This window comes from Marmota monax, unplaced genomic scaffold (genome assembly GCF_021218885.2).
Source record: "Marmota monax isolate L192 unplaced genomic scaffold, Marmota_monax_Labrador192_F-V1.1 WCK01_AAM20220418_F8-fsc00100, whole genome shotgun sequence".
Lineage (NCBI taxonomy): Eukaryota > Metazoa > Chordata > Mammalia > Rodentia > Sciuridae > Marmota > Marmota monax.
The window spans coordinates 5,078,856-5,100,023 of NW_026693872.1; positions in this window are offsets into that span (position 1 = coordinate 5,078,856).

Sequence of the window (21,168 nt, forward strand, 5' to 3'; positions counted from 1 at the left end):
CATTAAAAAAAAAAAAAAATCCAGGGCTTGGGTTGTGGCTCAGTGACAGAGCACTTGCCTTGCACATGTGAGGCACTGGGTTCGATCCTCAGCACCACATAAAAATAAACAAGATAAAGATATTGTGTCCATGTAAAACTAAAAAATATTTTTTAAAAAATCCAAGAGCTTTTCTTTAATTGTGGTTTAATTGAGACTAATTTTTGAGTCATATACTACTAGATTTTATATAGTTCACTTTTTGAAATTAAAGATATCATGGGAAAAGTTCTTGAAAATAGTAACTATCTCCAAGGTGATTTGTTTTCAAATTAATGTAGAAAAAGAATCACATTAATATATTTTTTTGGAAGAAAAATCACCTTATTCTAATTAACTCACTAAGAATAACATCAAAACAGCTGGTTAAGGAGGCCACACAATCGCCCAGCCCCAAATTCAGTATCAACTCAGTGAACTCAGTTAAAACATCCTTCTATTGCCATTGGGAAACATGAAGCTACTAAGAGAGATTTAACTTATGGTTTTACATTTTATACTTTCGCTATCAATTACATTTTTATGCTAAAGTAACTTGGTTATCAAAGCCGATTTTCTACTTCTTCAATTTGAACTCCGCCCCCCGCCCCCACCGCCATACCAGGGATTGAACACAGGGAAGCTTAACCACTTAGTCACTTCCATCTCAGCCTTTTTTATTTTTTATTTTGAAATGAGGTCTCATTAAGTTGCTGAGGCTGGCCTTGAACTTGGAGCTCCTTGCCTCAGCCTTCCAAATAACTGGGATTACAGGCATGTGCCATCACGCCTGGCAATTTGAACTTCTTGATTAGACGAACCATTTGAAATTCTGCACTGTTTTAGCACCTCACTGAAACCCTCACAGAGCTTAACATCACCCTGGTTCTGGGCAAACATCAAAAAAACGTTTTACCTCATAAAAGCGAGGGCCACCAAGCAACTGCTACTGCGTGGGCTGGGTTCCCTGAGACTCCTGGTAATTTCAGGCTTTGAGGGCCTAGCATGACTTCCACCACTGAAGCCCCAGTGATGGCATGCCCAGTGTGTGCTCAAGAGCAGAGCCCACTGCCACACCAGCTGCAGTGATTGCCCTCAGGCCATCAGACCTGGCCGCCGGGATACAGCATCTGGTGAGCCAACTGCAAGTCGTCGGGGCGGTTGCTGGTGGCTGAGCTACTGGTGCTGGCCAGGGAGCAACTCTCAGCTCAGGGTCCTGGCTGGCTCAAGGGCCACAAGAAATATGACTTCGGCTCCCACACTGCTTCCACGCTGCTTCTGAAGTGTGCTGTGACTGAGCATCTGGAAGTGTGAAACTACAAAAAGCCCGTGACTTCTACCAAGAAGGAGAACAGAAGACAGGCACGTTAACTTTTCTCCTACAACCCTGAATGAATTTTGTTTTGAGTTCTTAAAACTTCCTCCCTGCCCTAGCTTCTAGTTTGAAGTTTTGAAACTAGAGGGACTATGAGTAGATTTTATGATTAAGTTTGTATATGTGCAGTACTTGGAAGAGGTCCCATATTTTATTTCATATCTCAAAAGAGCCTAGGACCCACTAAAACTTAAGGATCAATACTTTATATCAACAATGGGGAAAACAAGGATGGGCTCATGTATTCTTATTTTATAATCAAAGGAAGCAAAACTGATTCTAATTTGTCTGGTGTTACCTATAATTGTATTAATAAGATGAAGCTTTTAAGGATATTCTGTCCTGTCGTTGAAAGTGCACTTGCTTAAAAAGCTGATTTTGCTGTTGTTAATTTTTAAGCTACCCATCTTTATGGGGAAAAAAACCTTCCAAATCCCAGTTTTTATATGTGTTTTAATGGTAATTGATTCTGCAGAGGACTTTATATTGGTAACATCCTTGTACTTTTTTTGTATGACTCTAGCTTTAAAGATGAGACTAATGATACATCTCAAATCAATAAAGCTAATTGGCTGCTATAGTTGCTAGTAGTCATTCATTTCCAGTGGGAACAGGTGTCCATGAAAGGATAAAGTGGAATCTACACTTTTTAGGATATAAACATGAAATTTGTAGGTCTTACACTTGCCTTTAAAATAGGCAGTTAGAAATCAGAAATGTTGCAGTCTCACTAGATAATCTGAACCCTTTTGGAGGCCATCGATGAGATTAATAGAAGTCAAGCTCTCCGGACTATGCCTAGAATTTTCTGCAAGAAGAAAACACATTGGGCTGGGATGGTAGATCAGTGGTAGAGTGCTTGCCTAGCATGTGTGAGGCATTGGGTTCGATTCTCAGCACCGCATATAAATATATATAATAAAGGTCCATTGATAACTAATAAGTGTTTTTAAAAAAATGATTCTTTTTTTCTCCAATTTGTTTTAATTTTATTTTTTTAATTAGTTACACATGACAGTACAATGACCTTGACATATCATACATTGAATCAGATGGGATATAATTTCTCATTTTTCTGAGTGTACAGATTGCAGAATCATATTGGTCATGCAGTCACATATATACACACAGAATAATAATTTCATTCTACTATCCTTCCTATCCCCCCAGCCCCTCCCCTCCCCTCCCCTCCCATCACTTCTCTCTACCTAATCTAACGCTATTCTTTTTTTTCTTTTTTTCCTCACATCTTCATATATGTGTTTTGTATAACGTTGAGGGTATCCTTCCACCATCCATGCAATTCCCTTTCTCCCTCCCTTTCTTTCCCACCCCTCTTCCCTATGTAGAGGTAATCTTCTTCCCCTGCTCTTCCTCCCTACCCCATTTTGAGTCACCCCACTTATATCAGAGAAGACATTCTGCATTTGTTTTTTTGGGATTGGCTAACTTCACTTAGTATAATCTGCTCTAATGCCATCCATTTCCCTGCAAATGCCATGATCTTATTATTTTTTAGTGCTGAGTTATATTGCATTGTGTATATATGCCACATTTTTTTTTAACCATTCATCCATTGAAGGGCATTTGGTTGGCTCCACATTCTAGCTATTGTGAATTGTGCTGCTATAAACATTGATGTGGCTGTGTCCCTGTAGTACGCTGTTTTTAAGTCCTTTGGTTATAGTCAGAGAAGAGGAATAGCTGGGTCAAATGATGGTTCCATTCCCAGCTTTCCAAGGAATCTCCATACTGCTTTCCAAATTGGCTGCATCAATTTGTAGTCCCACCAGCAGTGTATGAGTGTACCTTTTCCCCTACATCCTCGCTAGCACTTGTTGTTGTTTGTCTTCATCATGGCTGCCATTCTTACTGGAGTTAGATGGTATCATAGAGTAGTTTTAATTTGCATTTCTCTGATTGCTAGAGATGATGAGAATTTTTTCATATGTTTGTTGATTGATTGTATATCCTCTTCAGAGAAGTATCTGTTCAAGTCCTTGGCCCATTTGTTGATTGGGTTATTTGTTTTTTTTGGTGTTTAGCTTTTTGAGTTCTTTGTATACCCTAGAGATTAGGGCTCTATCTGATGTGTGAGGTGTAAAAATTTGTTCCCAGGATGTAGGCTCCCTATTCACCTCACATATTATTTCTCTTGCTGAGAAAAAACTTTTTAGTTTGAATCCATCCCATTTGTTAATTCTTGGTTTTAATTCTTGTGCTATAGGCATCTTATTAAGGAATTTGGGGCCTAGTCCCACATGATGGAGATTAGGGCCTACTTTTTCTTCTTCTTTTTTTTTTCCTTTAATTTTTATTGTTGGTTGTTCAAAACATTACATAGTTCTTGACATATCATATTTCACACTTTGATTCAAGTGGGTTATGAACTCCCATTTTTACCCCGTATACAGATTGCAGAATCACATCAGTTACACATCCACTGTTTTATATATTGCTATACTAGTGTCTGTTGTATTCTGCTGCCTTTCCTATCCTCTACTATCCCCCCTCCCCTCCCCTCCCCTCCCGTCTTCTCTCTCTACCCCCTCTACTGTAATTCATTTCTCCCCCTTGTATTATTTTCCCCTTTCCCCTCACTTCCTCTTGTATGTACTTTTGTATAACTCTGAGGGTCTCCTTCCATTTCCATGCAATTTACCTTCTCTCTCCCTTTCCCTCCTACCTCTCATCCCTGTTTAATGTTAATCTTCTTCTCATGCTCTTCGTCCCTACTCTGTTCTTAGTTACTCTCCTTATATCAAAGAAGACATTTGGCATTTGTTTTTCAGGGATTGGCTAGCTTCACTTAGCATAATCTGCTCTAATGCCATCCATTTCCCTGTAAATTCTATGATTTTGTCATTTTTTAATGCAGAGTAATACTCCATTGTGTATAAATGCCATATTTTTTTTTATCCATTCGTCTATTGAAGGGCATCTAGGTTGGTTCCACAGTCTTGCTATTGTGAATTGTGCTGCTATGAACATCGATGTAGCAGTGTCCCTGTAGCATGCTCTTTTCAGGTCTTTAGGGAATAGACCGAGAAGGGGAATAGCTGGGTCAAATGGTGGTTCCATTCCCAGCTTTCCAAGAAATCTCCATACTGCTTTCCAAATTGACTACACCAATTTGCAGTCCCACCAGCAATGTACAAGTGTACCCTTTTCCCCATATCCTCGCCAGCACTTGTTGTTGTTTGACTTCATAATGGCTGCCAATCTTACTGGAGTGAGATGGTATCTTAGGGTGGTTTTGATTTGCATTTCTCTGACTGCTAGAGATGGTGAGCATTTTTTCATGTACTTATTGATTGATTGTATGTCCTCCTCTGAGAAGTGTCTGTTCAGGTCCTTGGCCCATTTGTTGATTGGGTTATTTGTTTTCTTATTGTTTAATTTTTTTGAGTTCTTTGTATACTCTGGATATTAGGGCTCTATCTGAAGTGTGAGGAGTAAAGATTTGTTCCCATGATGTAGGCTCCCTATTTACCTCTCTTATTGTTTCTCTTGCTGAGAAAAAAACTTTTTAGTTTGAGTAAGTCCCATTTGTTGATTCTAGTTATTAACTTTTGTGCTATGGGTGTCCTATTGAGGAATTTGGAGCCCGACCCCACAGTATGTAGATCGTAGCCAACTTTTTCTTGTATCAGATGCCGTGTCTCTGATTTGATATCAAGCTCCTTGATCCATTTTGAGTTAACTTTTGTGCATGGCGAGAGAAAGGGATTCAGTTTCATTTTGTTGCATATGGATTTCCAGTTTTCCCAGCACCATTTGTTGAAGATGCTATCCTTCCTCCATTGCATGCTTTTAGCCCCTTTATCAAATATAAGATAGTTGTAGTTTTGTGGATTGGCTTCTGTGTCCTCTATTCTGTACCATTGGTCCACCTGCCTGTTTTGGTACCAGTACCATGCTGTTTTTGTTACTATTGCTCTGTAGTATAGTTTGAGGTCTGGTATCGCTATACCGCCTGATTCACACTTCCTGCTTAGAGTTGTTTTTGCTATTCTGGGTCTTTTATTTTTCCATATGAATTTCATAATTGCTTTATCTATTTCTACAAGAAATGCTGTTGGGATTTTGATTGGCATTGCATTAAACCTATAGAGAACTTTTGGTAATATCGCCATTTTGATGATGTTAGTTCTGCCTATCCATGAACAGGGTATATTTTTCCATCTTCTAAGATCTTCTTCTATTTCTCTCTTTAGGGTTCTGTAGTTTTCATTGTATAAGTCTTTCACCTCTTTTGTTAGGTTGATTCCCAAGTATTTTATTTTTTTTGAAGATATTGTGAATGGAGTGGTTGTCCTCATTTCCATTTCAGAGGATTTGTCGCTGATATACAGGAATGCCTTTGATTTATGCGTGTTGATTTTATATCCTGCCACTTTGCTGAATTCATTTATTAGCTCTAATAATTTCTTTGTAGACCCTTTTGGGTCTGCTAGGTATAGAATCATGTCATCTGCAAATAGTGATAATTTAAGTTCTTCTTTTCCTATTTTGATGCCTTTAATTTCTTTCGTCTGTCTAATTGCTCTGGCCAGTGTTTCGAGAACTATGTTGAACAGAAGTGGTGAGAGAGGGCATCCCTGTCTTGTTCCAGATTTTAGAGGGAATGCCTTCAATTTTTCTCCATTCAGAATGATGCTAGCCTGAGGCTTAGCATAGATTGCTTTTACAATTTTGAGGTATGTTCCTGTTATCCCTAGTTTTTCTAGAGTTTTGAACATAAAGGGATGCTGTACTTTGTCGAATGCTTTTTCTGCATCTATCGAGATGATCATATAGTTCTTATTTTTAAGTCTATTGATGTGGTGAATAACATTTATTGATTTCCGTATATTGAACCAGCCTTGCATCCCAGGGATGAATCCTACTTGATCATGGTGCACAATTTTTTTGATATGTTTTTGTATCCGATTCACCAGAATTTTATTGAGGATTTTTGCATCTAGGTTCATTAGAGATATTGGTCTATAGTTTTCTTTCTTTGAAGTGTCTTTGTCTGGTTTAGGAATCAGGGTGATGTTGGCCTCGTAGAGTGAATTTGGAAGTTCTCCCTCTTTTTCTATTTCCTGAAATAGCTTGAAAAGTATTGGTATTAGTTCCTCTTTAAAGGTTTTGTAAAACTCTGCTGTATACCCATCTGGTCCTGGGCTTTTCTTAGCTGGTATTCTTTTGATGGTTTCTTCTATTTCCTCAATTGATATTGGTCTGTTTAGGTTGTCTATATCCTCCTGACTCAATTTGGGCAGATCATATGACTTAATAAATTTATCAATGCCTTCACTATCTTCTATTTTATTGGAGTATAAGGATTCAAAATAATTTCTGATTATCTTCTGTATTTCTGAAGTGTCTGTTGTGATATTGCCTTTTTCATCCTGTATGCTAGTAATTTGAGTTCTCTCTCTTCTTCTCTTCATTAGCATGGCTAAGGGTCTGTCGATTTTATTTATTTTTTCAAAGAACCAACTTTTAGTTTTGTCAATTTTTTCAATTGTTTCTTTTGTTTCGATTTCATTAATTTCAGCTCTGATTTTAATTATTTCTTGCCTTCTACTTCTTTTGCTGTTGTTTTGCTCTTCTTTTTCAAGGATTTTGAGATGAAGTATGAGATCATTTATTTGTTGGTTTTTTCTTTTTTTAAGGAATAAACTCCAAGCAATGAATTTTCCTCTTAGAACTGCTTTCAATGTGTCCCATAGATTCCGATATGTTGTTTCTGTGTTTTCCTTTATCTCTAAGAATTTTTTAATTTCCTCCTTGATGTCTTCTATAACCCATTGATCATTCAGTAACCTATTGTTCATTCTCCAAGTGATGCATGATTTTTCCTTCCTTCTTTTATCGTTGATTTTCAATTTCATTCCATTATGATCAGATAAGATGCATGGTATTATCTCTACTCCTTTATATTGTCTAAGAGTTGCCCTGTGACATAATATATGATCTATTTTTGAGAAGGATCCATGTGCTGCTGAGAAAAAAGTGTAACTGCTTGATGTTGGGTGGTATATTCTATATATGTCAATTAAGTCTAGGTTATTAATTGTGTTATTGAGTTCTATAGTTTCCTTATTCAACTTTTGTTTGGAAGATCTGTCCAGTGGTGAGAGAGGTGTGTTGAAGTCTCCCATCATTATTGTATGGTGGTCTATTAGACTCTTGAACTTGAGAAGAGTTTGTTTGATGAACATAGCTGCACCATTGTTTGGGGCATATATATTTATGATTGTTATGTCTTGTTGGTGTATGGTTCCCTTGAGCAGTATGTAGTGTCCCTCTTTATCCCTTTTGATTAACTTTGGCTTGAAATCTATTTTATTTGATATGAGTATGGACACGCCTGCTTGTTTCCGAAGTCCATATGAGTGATATGATTTTTCCCAACCTTTCACCTTCAGCCTATGTATGTCTTTTCCTATCAAATGCGTCTCCTGTAGGCAGCATATTGTTGGGTCTTGTTTTGTGATCCATTCTACTAGCCTGTGTCTCTTAATTGGTGAGTTTAAGCCATTAACATTTAGGGTTATTATTGAGATATGGGTTGTTCTTCCAGCCATATTTGTTTATTTCTGTTACTAAACATGGTTTGTTTTCCTCTTTGATTATTTCCCCCCCCTTTACTGTACTACCTCCCACTGTTGGTTTTCATTGTTATTTTCCATTTCCTCTTCCTGTAATGTTTTGCCGAGGAAGTTTTGAAGAGATGGTTTTCTAGCTGCAAATACCACCTGTTTCACTCTTCCTGCTTAGAATTGTTTATCGTGGAAGGTTTTAATTTCATCTTCCATCCTGAAGCTTAATTTTGCTGGATACACAATTCTTGGTTGGAATCCATTTTCTTTCAGTGTTTGAAATATGTTATTCCAGGATCTTCTAGCTTTTAGAGTCTGTATTGAAAGATTAGCTGTTATCCTGATTGGTTTACCCCTAAATGTAATCTGCTTCCTTTCTCTTGTAGTTTTTAAAATTCTCTCCTTATTCTGTATGTTGGGCATCTTCATTATAATGTGTCTAGGTGTGGATCTCTTATGATTTTGCACATTCGGCATCCTGTAGGCTTCTAGGATTTGGGATTCTGTCTCATTCTTCCAGTCTGGGAAGTTTTCTCGTATTATTTCATTGAATAGATTGCTCATTCCTTTGGTTTGGACCTCTATACCTTCCTGTATCCCAATGAATAACTCTTAAGTTTGGTCTCTTTATGTTATCCCATATTTCTTGGATGTTCTGCTCATGGTTTCTTAACAGTCTTGCTGAGCTGTCTATGTTCTTTTCAAGTTGAAATACTTTGTCTTCATTGTCTGATGTTCTGTCTTCTAAGTGTTCTACCCTGCTGGTAGTATTCTCAATTGAGTTTTTAAGTTGGTTTATTGCTTCCTGCATTTCTAGGATTTCTGTTTGTTTGTTTTTTATAACCTCTATCTCCCTGTATAGTTGATCTTTTGCTTCTTGGATTTATTTATGTAATTCATTGTCAAAGTGACCTTTCATTGTCTGATTTTGCTGTCTAATGCCTTCCTTGAGACTCCAGATCATCTGAAGCATGTATATCCTGAATTCTTTATCTGACATTCCATCTGCTGCAGCTATTACCTCTTCTAAAGTTGAGTTGACCTGCATTGCTTGTGGTCCTTTCTTTCCTTGTCTTTTCATATTGTTCGCGTTTCTTTCTGCTTGGTGAAACTGTTGTGTTATTGAATTTTCCCCCTATATATTTATATTGCTCTCGTATAGTTGCAAAGTCTCCCTCGCAGGCGCGGGCTGCAGCTCTGCCCCTCCCCCAAACAGTGCGATGTGTCTACCACGCTGGCGGGCCGCTGGGCCTGTTCTGTTGGTGTTCGCAGGTCCGCCTACCTTGCAGGCACGGGGGTGGCTCTGCCCCTCCGCGGGTTGCTGGGCCTCTTCTGCCTGTGGGTCGCAGGTCCACCTTCCTTGCAGGTGCGCGGCGGCTCTGCCCCTCCCCCAACCCGGGCGATGTGTCTTCCACGCTGGCGGGCCGCTGGGCCTGTTCTCACTTTTTCTTCTATTAGATGCAGAGTCTCTGGTTTAATCCCTAGATCCTTGATCCATTTTGAGTTAACTTTTGTGCATGGTGAGAGATAGGGATTCAATTTCATTTTGTTGCATATGGATTTCCAGTTTTCCCAGCACCATTTGTTGAAGATGCTATCCTTTCTCCAGTGCATGGTTTTGGCACCTTTGTCTAATATAAAGTAGTTGTAATTCTGTGGGTTAATCTCTGTGTCCTCTATTCTGTACCATTGGTCTACTAGCCTTTTGTGGTGCCAGTACTATATTGTTTTTGTTACTATTGCTCTGTAGTATAGTTCAAAGTCTGGTATAGCGATACCACCTGTTTCACTCTTCCTGCTTAGAATTGTTTTAGATATTCTGGGTCTCTTATTTTTCCAGATGAATTTCATGATTTCTTTTTCTATTTCTAAGAGGAATGCCATTGGGATTTTGATCGGAATTGCATTGAACCTATATAGTGCTTTTGGTAGTATGGTCATTTTAATAATATTAATTCTGCCAATCCATGAGCAAGGTAGATATTTCCATCTTCTAAGGTCTTCTTCTATTTCTTTCTTTAGGGTTCTATAGTTTTCATTGTAAAGATCGTTCACCTTTTTTGTTAGGTTGATTCCCAAGTATTTTATTTTTTTGAGGATATTGTGAATGGGGTAGTCTTCCTCATGTCCTTTTCAGAGGATTTGTCACTGATATACAGGAATGCCTTTGATTTATGGGTGTTGATTTTATATCCTGCCACTTTGCTGAATTCATTTACTAGTTCTAGAAGTTTCTTGGTAGAATTTTTTGGGTCTTCTAGGTATAGAATCATATCGTCAGCAAATAGTGCTAGTTTAAGTTCTTCTTTTCCTATAGTTATTCCTTTAATTTCTTTCGTCTGTCTAATTGGTGTGGCCAGTGTTTCAAGAACTATGTTGAATAGAAGTGGTGAGAGAGGGATCCCTGTCTTGTTCCAGATTTTACAGGGAATGCCTTCAGTTTTCCTCCATTTAGAATGATGCTGGCCTGAGGCTTAGCATAGATAGCTTTTACAATGTTGAGGTAAGTTCCTGTTATCTCTAGTTTTTCTAGTGTTTTGAACATAATGGGGCGCTATATTTTTGTCAAATGCTTTTTTCTGCATCTGTTGAGATGATCATATGGTTCTTATCTTTAAGTCTATTGATGTGATGAATTACATTTATTGATTTCCATATATTGAACCAACCTGGCATCCTGGGGATGAATTCCACTTGATCATGGTGTACGATCTTTTTTTTATATGTTTTTGTATCCTATTTGCCAGAATTTTTTTGAGAATTTTTGCATCCATATTCATTAGATATATTGGTCTGAAGTTTTCTTTCTTTGATATGTCTTTGTCTGGTTTTGGAATCAGGATGATATTGGCCTCATAGAATGAACTTGGAAGTACTCCCTCTTTTTCTATTTCCTGAAATAGGTTGTAGAGTATTGGAATTAGTTCTTCTTTAAAGGTCTTATAAAACTCGGCTGTATATCCGTCCAGTCCTGGGCTTTTCTTGGTTGGTAGTCTTTTGATGGCTTCTTCTATTTCCTCACTTGATATTGGTCTGTTTAAGTTGTGTATATCCTCCTGACTCAATTTGGGCAGATCATATGACTTAAAGAATTATGGATGCCTTCACTATCTTCTATTTTATTGGTGTATAAGGTTTCAAAATAATTTCTAATTATCTTCTGTATTTCTGTAGTGTCTGTTGTGATATTGCCTTTTTCATCCCATATGCTAGTAATTTGGGTTCTCTCTCTTCTTCTCTTTGTTAGCATGGCTAAGGGTCTATCAATCTTATTTATTTTTTCAGAGAACCAACTTTTAGTTTTATCAATTTTTTCAATTGTTTCTTTTGTTTCGATTTCATTGATTTCAGCTCTGATTTTAATTATTTTTTGCCTTATACTGCATTTGCTGTTGATTTGTTCTTTTTTTAGGGCTTTGAGATGTAGTGTGAGGTCATTTATTTGTTGGCTTTTTCTTCTTTTAAGGGGGAATGAACTCAATGCAATGAATTTTCCTCTTAGTACTGCTTTCCTAGTGTCCCAGAGATTTCGATATGTTGTGTCTGAGTTTTTATTTACCTCTAAGAATTTTTTAATTTCCTCTTTGATGTTTTCAATAACCCATTGTTCATTCAGTAGCATATTGTTCAATCTCCATGTGATGTAGGAATTTTTCTTCCTTATTTTATCATTGATTTCCAAATTTCATTTCAGTTTGATTGGGTAAAATGCATGGTAGTATCTCTACTCCTTTGTATTTGCTAAGAGTTGTCCTATCCATAACATATAGTCTATTTTTGAGAAGGATCCATGTGCTGCTGAGAAAAAAGTGTATCTGCTTAATATTGGTCGATATATTCTATATATGTCAATTAAGTCTAAGTTATTAATTGTGTTATTGAGTTCTATAGTTTCTTTATTCAACTTTCATTTGGAAGATCTGTCCAGTGGTGAGAGAGGTGTGTTAAAATCACCCATTATTATTGTGTTGTGGTCTATTTGACTCTTGAACTTGAGAAGAGTTTGTTTGATGAATGTAGCTGCAACATTGTTTGGGGCATATATATTAATGATTGTTATGTCTTGTTGGTGTATGGTTCCCTTGAGCAGTATGTAGTGTTCTTCTTTATCTCTTTTGATTAACTTTGGCTTAAAGTCTATTTTATTTGATATGAGTATGGACACCCCTGCTTGCTTCCGAGGTCCATGTGAGTGGTATGATTTTTCCCAACCTTTCACCTTCATTCTGTGTATGTCTTTTCCTATCAGATAAGTCTCCTCTAGGCAGCATATTGTTGGATCTTTTTTTTAAATCCACTCTATCAGCCTATGTCTTTTTATTGATGAGTTTAAGCCATTCACATTTAGGGTCACTATTGAGATATGGTTTGTATTTTCAGCCATACTTGTTTATTTTTGTTATTTAACTTGATTTGTTTTTCCTCTTTGATTAGTTTTTCCTTTACTATATTACCTCCCACTGTTGGTTTTCATTGTTATTTTTCATTTCCTCTTCATGTAATGTTTTGCCAAGGATGTTTTGAAGTGTCAGTTTTCTAGCTGCAAATTCTTTTAACTTTTGTTTATCGTGGAAGGTTTTTATTTCATCTTCAAACCTGAGCTTAATTTTGCTGGATACAAGATTCTTTGTTGGAACCCATTATCTTTCAACATTTGAAATATTTTTAAAAAACTGATTCTTAATAAAAAGAAAAAAAAACACAAGAGAACAGATTGTTCTTGGGAAAATTGGTACCATCGGCTCTTCTTGTCAGTTTATGTATATTTTGAGTTTAACAGATAAGTTACACATCATACCATTCTGAGGGACACCATTCATATAGTATATCAATGGGTTGTCATTCAGATAGAAAAATGTGAAGACGCCACTCAGCATTGTGGAATACCCAGTGTTGTCCAGGGCTCTCTCTTCATGACCAAAAGTCTTCTGTTGATTACTGTAAATATCATTCTAAAAGAATGTTCACTGACAATGTGGTGGGAAAATCTCCATTTGAAGTAGGTTTCCAATGGTACCAAATATTTGGGAAGAACTTGCATCTTGTTTGTTCTTTTTAATAGCTTCCCCAACCAAAGCACCCTAAGAAAGAATGTGAGAGAGATGATCAGGTGTGGGAGTCGGACTAGCACATGAATCTGTCTGTCTCCCCTTCTGATTGGTGCGACATTGTGGGTCAACCCAGATGATAGCCCCAATCTTTAGGGTGCGAGCAACTGTGTATTCATGCATGCGCCTTCCTACATCCCATGGGTGGAGCTATGCTCACCTGTTCCTTTATAATATTACCCCTTGCCCTGTTTGGGATAGAATGTTCCATGGAAACACTCTGTGTGTCCCTTTCTCTTAACTGTGCCTTTGGGTGTGGCCTTCTTAGATGTCAGTCAACCTGCTGACAGCAGACATCATGAAGCTAGACTCAACCCCTTGAAACCTGACCCTTTGCCTCATTTGAATAGCTTCTCCTCAATAAAAGGGGTCAGCACATGCTCGCTCTCTCTCTCTCTCTCTCTCTCTCTCTCTTCCTGCGGATCCTTAAGGTCAGAGGAGCTGTCACAGCAACCTCAAAGAAAAAAGTATTTCTGTCTCTTGTGTGGTTATTTTACGAAGCCAAATTAGCCCAGTTCCCCTGGAGTGACCCCTGAGTGTTTTAGTTGTGAACAAAACCTGGCATTCAGGGCTTTTCATTCTTCTCCCTAGAATTCTTAAGTCTTCTCCATTGCAGTATTTATTTGCTGTCTTTTACCCAGTGTAAGATAACCTGTTAGAATGAGGGTCTGAGAGCCTCTTGGAATCTATCTGGGGGTCTCCTGTGGCAGCTTCAGGACTCTCTCTTAGCAAAAAAAAAAAAAAAAAAAAAAAAGATGTGCATTCTTTTTCTTTTTTGTTCCTTTATACACTTTGATGCCTGGAACACAAATGTGATGGTTGGAGCTCTATCCACTGTACTGAATGTGAAGACAAAGGCCACTCCATAGAATGGAGGGCAGCAAGAATGGATCACCAAAGACCTCAGGGAGCATAGTTGCCACTACAAATACTTTCCCTCACAGTCATTTATGAGAGAGAGATCTAGCTCCTATCATGGGTGGGTCAGTATTACTGTAAGTCTTTACTCACAGTTAAGTCGAATCTAAACTAATGCAGGTGGGTTTGAGAAGTAGTGGTTTTTTGTTTGTTTTCATTTTGATTTTTTTTTCCCTTGGCGCCATAGGTAATTCTGATGCACTGGCAATTTTGAGAATCTATTCTTATAAAACAATTTCTTCCTTTAATTTTTTTTGCCAACCTGTTTTTCAATTTTATGTTGAATGCACATTTTTTATATCATACCCAGCATATAATTGTTGTAAACAGTTTGTGGAGCTGTCCACTATGAACCTGAGAGTAAAACTCTACATCAACATTTAGTAGATTTAGTAGGAAAGTCTCAGAGGCATACTTGAACCTCAAATTGCCCACTACCTACTGAGAGAGAAAAGCACTCACAGTGAAAGTGCATTATCAGAGAGATGGTCAACAATGTCACAATGGGAAAGAAGAGCAATTGGAAAAGCAGTACCTCTCAGCCAGGACCAAAGGGGACATACCAAATTTTGGGGAACCAACTAGATCACAGATCTCTAAAATGGGATCCCAACCCAAGGAGGTGTAAAAGATGATGCATAGAAGTGCAGGCAGAAGAAAATACTTAGCATGCCGGATGCCCTTTGTTGAATTCCCAGCCTAAAATAAAAATAGAAGAGGGAGAATTTTAGCTGCAATGTAGTATTAATAAAGGCCTCAATCCAGTTAACATCACTGGAAGCGCTAGAGCTATGTTGTCTCTGCAAGAGACCAAGAACCCCTGGGAGGGTTGGAAATGAAGGATTATGGAAAATGATAATTCTACAAGATAGCCACAGGGAAAAATAGAAAGATGGTGTGGCTCAGGAGGAAGGAGGGAAATTAGCCAACTATTAATCTTTTCCCAGTAAATCCTTTTCCAGTAACAATGGGCCCCAAAGGAAAAAGCAAACAGTCACCTCTTCAGGAGCTCATCCCCAGCATCTCCACCATTCATCCTTTCCCAACCACAATGGGTCCTGAAGGGAGGAGGTGGCGACTGGGCCCTGGACTTTTTTAACCTTTCCCATTTCCTGGAAGGAGAAGAACACGCTGCCCCGCCGCCCATCCCCCCCCCCCCCGCCCCCGCACCACACACACACACAGAGTCTGCACTCAGCTAGCTCATTGCACAACTAGACAAGTTTGGTCTGGGTGGGCTCGGGAAGGATCTAGTGAACTTGGGTGCCAAGGGAGTCGCTGGTCCCTGAGATGTGCCCACCAGAGCGGTAGCTTTGGAACGCAAGGGAAGCTGGTCGTGGAGGGTGTGCGCCCTCCAGGGACTCTACTTGATTCTGGAAGGGGTGTTAGGAGGGCTATATGAGACCTGTCCAGAGAGGGTGAGGCTGGAGCAGGGTGGGGTGGAGAGAGGAGATGCGCCCTGGAGCCGGAGCCGCCTGCACACCCGTCCTCCAACCATGCGACGGGCTCTCCAGTGCTTCAAGTTGCAGTGTTTTTGTCACCTAGGATGGTGTCACTGTAAGCGGTGCCGCGGTCCTCGGGTCGCCCGCGGGGCTGTTCAGATTGCTGCCCGCGCGCTGCGGCCGGTGGTTCCGCTCTCTCCGGGCGATGCCGCCCTGTGGGCTGGGGCAGCGCTGGATTCGGGGTCTTTAGAACTGCCCTGGAGCGCGACCCCTGGGTTGGCGCTGCCTTGGCATCTAGAGGAATTCCCGGGGGTGGAAGCTAGCTCTGGACACTGGCACGAAAGGGGATGCCCTGGTCCCGGCAAGATCGGACTCCCTTTTTCTTTGGTACTGGAAACGCCCAGGCCGGGTGTTGAGAAGTGGCAGAGCGACGAGGGAGTTGATGGCCAGCGGAGGGGAAGCCTCCGTTGCGGGGTCGCGGGGTCGGTGGTGCAAGAAGCGCCTCACTTTCTTCCTCACTTGGCTTCCCGACTTGGAAACTGAACTTGTCCCATTGACAAGTTTTTCAGCTGAAGGGTGAGGAATTGCTTCCAGGAAGTTTAAAGGAACCGTTTTGGAGGGCACACTCTTTAGATACCCAGTTACAGCATTTAGAGCCAATATAGTGTCTAAGAATTACAAAATAAAGCAAATTAAGGTACACTTAAAGGATCTTAAACCACAGTATGAAAGCCAGAAGTAAATGACCTAGGCTCTCTCTCTGTATTTTTCTTGCTTTTCATTTATAAGTAGATTAAACTTAAGTAGCCATTGAATCAGAATTCCACAATTTGATTAGTCCACGATATTTGGCCTGCTATATCTGGTGAATCATTTCTTTTTAAATATATTCCAAGGTCAGTTTTCACATAATCTTAGAATAGAGGGTTTTGGCATGCTTATTTAGTGAAGGATATGGACAATAAGCCCCAGGGACGGAACTTCAGGTACAGTTCCCCCACCTGCCCAGCCCCTCCCTAAATGAACCCACCATCAAAACTCCTCCCCTGACCTGGCTCTGCCCGCCAAAGGGCCAGCAAAAATAACTGTTCCCATGACCTGGCTCTGCTAAGGCCCTATAAAACCTTGTCCTTCATGATGGCCCACTGCCATTCCCCCCTACCCGCAAGATGTACCTCTCCGTGCTGAGGTCTTCCCCCAGTTTCTTTTTCCTTTTGTATTCTCTTTCATGTGCTTTTATTTAGGACACAAATTTTTCCAAGTTAACTTAAGTGAGAATTATTTTTTTTTCTTGTTGGTTAGAAGAAAATAGCTCCCAACTGGAGGTGCAGTGTGTAACAAATTCTTATTTACATTAATTGAACATGGTTGAATACTGTTAATTGGATTCATGAATTAAAGGATGGAGAATCCTTGATTTTTTTTTCCTTTTTTACAAATTCAAGCCACTAGGAACAGTATTGCTATTTTTGCGTCCCATCTGCTTGATGGGTCTTTTCTTCCTTTCTCTCATTATAGTTATTTGTGCTCAGAAATGTTCCAAATTAAAAAGCTTCAGAGGGGAGGTTACAGAATTGGAAGTAGAAACTATGGGAAACCTGGAATGCTGAAGTACACAAGTAGATGCGTGCATTTCCTGGGAGAGTACAGATCAGTGTGGAATGTGAGGATGGTTAAATATAGTCAAAGTCAGTACCTGCTTCATCTCAGCAGTATCCTTGGTAAATATGAAGCAGCTTCTTCAAAATTAAAAGCAACTTACAGAAAACTGCTTTTCTGCTTCTGGAGTTTCTACCTGACAATGGAAACTGAGAGGTTGGCATGCCCTAGCACCAAGGAAAGGAATTGTAACACATTCTCTGGCTGGCACAGCCTACCTAAATCTACATATATTTATTTCCTGAAATTTTCCTATAAATTGTAATCACTTCTATAGGACTAGGGGAAAAGCAAATTTGCTGCTTCTCCAAGTTTTGGCCAAACTGCCTAAAGTCTTTTTTTTTCTTCTTTTTACATTTTTTATTTCTTCTACAGGCAGGCAACAGAATCCAGCCAGCTGGGATCTCAGTGTGTTCCCTGGCTTGGTTACCAGTAACCAGTGAACCATTACAATCTAATAGACAGGCTCTTCCTTTATTAGTCTTGATTTTTAAAAATACTCTTCATTATAGTGAGCTGAACTTAGTTACTTTCGAACTTCTTTCCACTGGTCCTATTTGTATCACATGAAATGATGGAGAACCATCTAATTCTTTTTCTGATCATGGCTGTTTGACCCTTCCAATAAATATATCTGAATATATAATAGGAATTTCTTGCGGTGACAGCCTATCTTGTCTTTGTATGTCTAGGTCATTCTCAGAATGAAATAGGGTTTCTCAGTCTTTCCTGGATGTGGTATGGAACTCATGTTCATTAAATGACTAAATGGAGTTAGCATTTTCCTTTTCCCTCTGCCTGTCCTTTTTTTAGAGCAGTATCCAGGTTCTTAAACATCCTGGTGTTTTTGTTCTGAACATATGCTAATGTAGTTATAATCCCATGAAGACTATGACCCCCAGAAATGTAGGCAGTATCCTAGTTGTGGACTGATCTGTTCACAGTTGAGCAAGGCTGTTATATCCCATCTCTGAGATACTTCTATTGCTGTATCTAGAGTCACATTAATCTCCTGATATCCACATGTCATCATTCTGAACTTACTATTGTCATAATGAATAAGCTTGCTACCCACTTGTATACTCCCTAAAGGAAAGGGGAGACAGAATGTCAAGTCCTTGTCCCCCAAACCTAGCCAAGTTAAGGAAACAAAGAGCAAGCATGGGCCAGAAAGTCCAGATACATATTATCTTGAAGGACACTGGCTGTCTCTCAGGTACACTGGGAAGCGGAACAAGTTAGCATTATCTGTAGAAAGTTACTTTCTGGCAAGTACACTTAGACAGTTGCTGCTTGGAATGCTGGTCATACAAACAAACTTAGCAAGCTAATGCTGATGATGTCACTGCTTCTGTAGTACAAGATATGAAATCCCTCTCCGAGGGGAGACAGGCGGAACTGAGAGCGCTGTGGAAAGGATACCTGTCATCCTTCCAGCTGAATGTCACTGGACAAAGGGAGAGGAGGCACTGCTTGACAAATCACTGTGAAGGACAGAGGTGCCATCAGCCTTTTACTACTGAACTGTTCTTGGAGCAGTCACTGATCTCTTGTAAACTTTTCCTGATAAATCATGCTTCCGATGCTGTCTCGGGTACTTTCTTTGACTTGTCTGCAACCTATCCCACTGTCCTGGCACAACTACACTATGGACAAGATACCATATAAGCCACTAAATGGCCTTTTTATTTTTTAATTTCTATTTGTTTTACTTATTTACTATAATGATTATGATTGCTTTGTGGTACTTGGGATTGAACCCAGCCATCCTCTACCCCTGGAGCTACATCATCAGCCCTTTCTGTTTTTTTGAGACAAGGTCTCACCAAGTTGCCCAGGTTGGCCTTGAACTTGTGATCCTCCTGCCTCTGCCTTCCAAGTCACTGGGATTACAGATGTGGGCCACTGCGCCTAGCATATTTTTAAAAAAATGTGATAATTAAACTACAGCTTGTTCATCTTAAAGTTATAGGTATATTTTTGGATACAGGTGATAGATCCCTTAGGCATTTTCCCCTATTTTAAATCCTATTTGAGTTAACCCATTTTTCAGGTGTGGAATCAGATTCTGGGTGAGTTTCTTCCAGGGATAGATAAGTTGAAAGCTTCTTTTCATTTGACTGCTGCTTCGTCATTGATACATCTGCCTCAGAAATAATTGCATGTGGTGCTTATGTGTTGGCACAGGTTTTTTTTTTTTTTTTTTGCATGAGTTAGTTCATTTAATCCTCACAGTCTTATGAGGTAGATGCTCCTACTATCCTTATTTTTCAATTAAGAAACTTGCCCAAGGTCATATATAAATATGTGTGGCAGTGTGCGTGGCTGCACATCAGAATGTGACAGATCAACTGGCAACAGGGCAGCTGGTTTCTTGGTTCTACTGAAGGTACTGTGAGGGTGAGTTCAGCTGTTTTAAATTTTTTGGAACAAGCAGAAATTAATATATAAATGAGAATGGCTTCTGGTTTTAAGAGAAGAGCAATTATATGTAATATGAACATTTTCAGAGTAGTTTTGAGCTACATAAAACTGGTTTTAATAAAAAAATAATTGTTTGAATAACACATTTATTTTCTTTTTTCAGTGCTGGGGATTGAATCCAGGGCCTCATAGGTGCTAGGCAATCCATTGAGCTATACCCCCAGCCTTTGAAAGAAAAAAAACAATTTTTTAAAATTGAGATAGGGTCTCACTAATAGCCCAGGCTGGGCTTAAACTTTGTGATCCTCTTGCCTCAGCCTCCCAAGTATACAGGCGTGTGCCACCAGTCCTTCCTGGCTGTCTGGCTGGTTTCCTTCCTTCCCTCCTTCTTCCTTTTTTTCTTGGTACTGGGAATTGAATTCAGGAACATTCTGCCTCTGAACTACATTCTCAGCCCTTTTAAAAAAGATTCTATTCAGAGACAGAAACTTGCTAGGATACCTGGCACACGTACCCCTCCTACCTCACTGCCCATATAGCTGGAATTTCAGGTGTGCACCACTTTACCCAGTTCAAAAAGGTTGTAAAAAGCAAAAATGTATTTGTATGGCATGAAGCCTTAGACATGTCTTATCCTCAACTAATTTCTAACTGATACAAGTGTTTTTTTGGTTAAACTTCCATATGTACCATTTTTACTAGTGACTTCTAAGTTAATTGAATTTAGAGATTTGAACTTTGTGGGTTTCTAATGTTTTTATTAGTACATTGTAGCTACACATATCTACTAATTTCCACATAATCACACATACATAATCACATATAATTTGCTTCATTTGTGTCCCCATTAACTCTTCTCTCACTCCCTTTCTCCTCCAACTTGTTCCCTCTCCTCTACTCCACTGGTATTCCCCAATTTTTTAAAAAAATAAATTGGTACTTTATAGGTATACATATGAGTGGAATTCAGCATGGTACATTCACACATGTACACAGCATAATTTGATCAACCTCATTCTGCTGTTCTTCCGCTTTCCCATTCCTCTCCCTTCCTCAACCCCCATCCTCCACTCCACTAATCACCCTTCCATTTTCATGGTGTCTCTCCTGCTTTTCCTCCCCTTACTTTGCTCTAGTTTCTGCATTTGAAAGAAAACATTTGACCTTTGATTTTCTGAGTCTGGCTTATTTCACTTAGCACGATGTTTTCCAGTTCCAACCATCTACAGGCAAAAGCCATATTTTCTTTTCTTTTTTTTCCCCCTATTTTTTGTTGGTACATTACAGTTATACATAGTCGTGGGATTTGTTGTTACATATTCATACATGCACACAATATAACAATATAATTGGGCCAATATATTTTCTCAGTATTTCCCCTTTTTCCTTCCTTCTCTTGGCCTTGTCCTTTTTCTCTACTGATGTCTCTTCAATTTTCATGAAATTTCCCCACCCGACCTTTTTTTCCTTTCTTCTCTTTAGCTTCCACATATGAGTTTGGCTTATTTCACTTAACATAATGTTCTCCAGCTCCATCCATATTCCTGCAAATGATATAATTTTGTTTTTCTTTATAGCTGAATTAAAGTACATTGTGTATATACACTCTATTTTCTTTATCCATTCATCTG